At 37.6% G+C, this 4153-nt stretch overlaps 1 pseudogene; it reads left to right on the forward strand.

Moving 5' to 3' along the window:
- Nucleotides 1-530: 530 nt before the first annotated feature.
- Nucleotides 531-2262, forward strand: LOC116756368 (annotated as a pseudogene).
- The last annotated feature ends 1891 nt before the right edge of the window (nucleotides 2263-4153 follow it).

Below are 4153 nucleotides of genomic sequence, written 5' to 3' on the forward strand. Positions count from 1 at the left end.
AATCCTCCTATTTTAAATGTGGTCATAATAGTGCCTAACTCACAGGATCATTGTGAGAATAAAATAATCTGATTTATGTGAATTGCTTCACTAGTGCCTATATTATACTAAATACAGCATACCCCATTTTATTATGCTTTGCTGTGTTGAGCTTCACAAATATTGCATTTTTTACAAAAATTGAATGTTTGTGGCAACCCTGTGTTGAACAAGTCTATTGACACCATTTTTCCAACAGCATTTTGTGCCACTCTGTCACATTTTGGTAATTCTTGCAATATTTCAAATTGTCTCCTTATTATTATATTTGTTAAGGTGATCTGTGATGAGAGATCTTTGATGTTATTATTGTAATTTTTTAGGAGCACCAAGAAACACGCCCATATAGGATGATGAATTAAATCGATAAATGTTGTGTGTATTCTGACTGCTCCATCAATCGATGGTTCCCTGTCTCTCTCCCTCTCCTCGGGCCTCCTTATTCCCTGGGACAGAACAGTATTGAGATGAAGCCAGTTAATAACTCTACAATGGCTTCTAAGTGTTCAAGTGAAAGGAAGAATCACGTTTCTCACTTTAAACAAAAGCTAAAAATAAGTAAGCTTAGTGAGGAAGGCATGTTGATAGCGAGGACAGGCCAAAAGCTAGGCCTCTTGTGCCAACCAGCCAAGTCGCAAATGCAGAAGAAAAGTTCTTGAAGGAAATTAAAAGGTTTTGTTTTTCAGTGAATATACAAATGACATGAAAGTGAAACAGCCTGATTTCTGATATGATGAAAGTTTTAGTGGTCTGAATAGATCAAACCAGTCACAATAGTCCCTTAAACCAAAGCCTAATCCAGAGCAAGGTCCTAACTCTCTTCAATTCTATGAAGGCTGAGAGAGGTGAGAAAGCTGCTGAAGAGAAGTCTGAAGCTAGCAAAGGTTGGTTCATGAGGTTTAAGGAAAGAAGTTATAATCACAACATCAAATTACAAGATGAAGCAGAAAGTTATCCCGAAGATCTAGCTAAGATTATTAATGAAGGTGGCTACACTAAACAACAGATTTTCAAAGTGGACGAAACAGCCTTCTATTGGAAGAAGAGGACATCTAAGACTTTCATAGTTAGAGAAGAGAAGTCAATGCCTGGCTTCAGAGCTTCAAAGGACAGGCTCACTCTCTTGTTATGGGCTAATACAGCTGGTGACTTTAAGCCAATGCTCATTCACCATTTAAAAAATTCTAGGGCCCTTAAAAATTATGCTAAATTTACTGTCTGTGCTCCAGATATGGAACAATAAAGCCTGGATGACAGCACATCTGCTTACAACATGGTTTACTGAATATTTTAAGTCCACTTTTGAGAATTACTGCTCAGAAAAAAAGATTATTTTCAAAATATTACTGCTCTTTGACAATGTATCTGGTGACCCAGGAGCTCTGATGGAGAAATACAATGAGATTAATGTTGTTTTCATGCCTGCTAACACAAAATCCATTCTGCAGCCTATGGCTTAAGGAGTAATTTAGACTTTCAAGTCGTATTATTTAAGAAATACATTTTGTAAGGCTACAGCTTCCATAGATAGTGATTCCTTTGATGGATCTGAGCAAAGTAAATTGAAAACCTGGAAAGGATTCACTATTCTAGATACCATTAAGAACATTCCTGATTCATGGGAAGAGGCCAAAATATCAACATAACCAAGAGTTTGGAAGAAGTTGATTTCACGCCACATGATGACTCGGAGGGATTCAACACTTCAGTGGAGAAAATAACTGCTGGTGTGGTGAAAATAGCCAGAGAACTAGAAATAAAAGTGGAGCTTGAAGATGTGACTGTATTGCTTCAGTCTCATGATAAAACTTTAGTGGACGAGGAGTTGTTTCTTATGGATGAGCAAAGAAAGTGGTTGCTTGAGATGGAATTTACTCCTGGTAAAGATGTTACGAAGACTGTTGCAATGACAACAAAGGATTTAGAGTATCACATAAACTTAATTGATAAAGCAGCAACAAGGTTTGAAAGGACTGACTCCCATTTTGAAAGAAGTTCTACTGTGAGTAAAAAGCTATCACACAGCATTGCCTACTACAGAGAAGTCAGCTGTGAAAGGAAGAGTCAACCACTGTGGCAAACTTGTCTCTATTTTTAAAAATTGCCACAGGCACCCCAGCCTTCAGCAACAACCACCCTGACCAGTCAGCAGCCATTAATACTGAGGCAAGACCTAAACCAGCAAAAACATTTTGACTCACTGAAGGCTCAGATGATGGTTAGCATTCTTCAGCAATAAAGTTGCTTTTAATTATGTACATTTTTTAGACATAATGCTATTGTACACTTAGTAGAATGCAATGTAGTGCAAACATAACTTTTAAGTGCACTGGGAAGCCAAACAATTCATGTGACTTCCTTACTGCAATGTTCACTTTATTATGGTGGTCTGGAACCAAAGTCACAATATCCCTGAGGTATGCCTGTGTTCTTGACAGAATAATAGATGGCATAAGAGAATTTAATTGAAGAGATTAAAACAAAAAATGACTATTCACAAAGGCATGTTAGGGTTAAGGAAAACCAATAAAGCAATGGTCACCACCGCAGGGCTAGTGGCAGTAGGAAGCAAGAGAAGGAAGTGATTCCTGCAATCAAGAGGGAGTAGGGGCCTCTTGGCAAGAGCCATGGCCTTCATATTCTACCATGGCAATCTGACAGGGAGATATGTGAGAAATAAACACCCTAACTTCATTTTCTTCCAACTCTCCAATCCCTGCTGGTGCCCATCTTTGGCCATCCCCGCCAGAAGACACAGGCCAAGTGTGCCTCTTGATACAGTGCCAACAAAGAACCTCCCAGGTCTCAAAGCATGGTTTAGAAGAGTAGAGGAACAAATGATATGTATCCAGCACAGCAACTATCCCATCATCATTTTTCAAGCAATCTTTTTTGTTTAGAAGTGTGACTATGACTTATCATTACCATGTCTATTTGCCACTGCAAACCACATATGCCCCAGATTTACTTCTTGACAATAAGAAAGTCGAATATGAATAACCCAACCTATGCCTTCAGTTTACCTGATAGCCATTGATAAAGTTGAAAATTAGTCTTCCTTTGTCTATAAAGTTGACAACATGTGTCTCAAATTAGCCCTTAAGGAATAAATAACAGATGCTCACTGGTAATATTTGATGTATTCCCCTCCTTTAAATCATCAAAAATTGACTCACATAGAAAAAAAAAATACAGGTTATTGGCATTAAGGATTCTAATCTACTGAATGCCCTAGTCATTTCATACTTAATAACAAAGTGTATTAGTTTTCTATGGCTGCTGTAACAAATTACCACAAATTTGGTGGCTTGAAACAACATAAATTTACACCTTTACTGTTCTAAAGGTCAGAAGTCAGATATGAGTTTTACCTGGCTGACACCAAGGTGCTGGGAGGGCCACACTTTCTCCAGAGGTTTTTCTAGATTCTGGAGGCCACCTACATTCCTGGTTCTATGAACTCTACCTTGCATTATTCCCACATCTCCTACTTCTTCTGTACGCAAATCTCCCTTTGCCTCTCTCTTATAAGAACTCTTGTGATTATATTTAGGGTCCATCCAGAAAATTCAGGATAATCTTCCCATCTCAAGATCCTTAATTTAATCACATCTGCAATCCCTTTTGCCATATAAGGTAACATTTATAGAATCCTGAGATTAGGACATGGATACCTTTGGAGCCATTATACAGTGTACCATAAAAGGCTATGAAAGTTCGTAGCTTACAAACTGAAAATCACATACTAGAAACCATGGACTTTTCAAGTTGTCTCTCTCTCTCTCCTTTTAATCTGCCCACTTTTCTCCAGGAACCACTAAGTGTAAAAATAACGTATTAATTTATATTATAACTCAAAAAATGCATTAGAGAAGTTAATCTCTCTATTCAATCTAGATCAATTTTCATTTCCTAAGCTATGAGGTCATGGATTAATTTACGCAATGCAAGGTAAGAGAATCACTGGGGTGGAAGACACCAAACATTCCAACACATGCAGCACTTTGCATAAAATTCCTGAGACAAAATGTCATGCTTTCTTTGAAAATCTAAATGTAAAAATACACATCCCATTGGCTTTTTTCTTTTATTCTTGTTATTGTTATAGCTTGTT

The sequence above is a fragment of the Phocoena sinus genome, chromosome 7 (genome assembly GCF_008692025.1).
Source record: "Phocoena sinus isolate mPhoSin1 chromosome 7, mPhoSin1.pri, whole genome shotgun sequence".
Classification (NCBI taxonomy): domain Eukaryota; kingdom Metazoa; phylum Chordata; class Mammalia; order Artiodactyla; family Phocoenidae; genus Phocoena; species Phocoena sinus.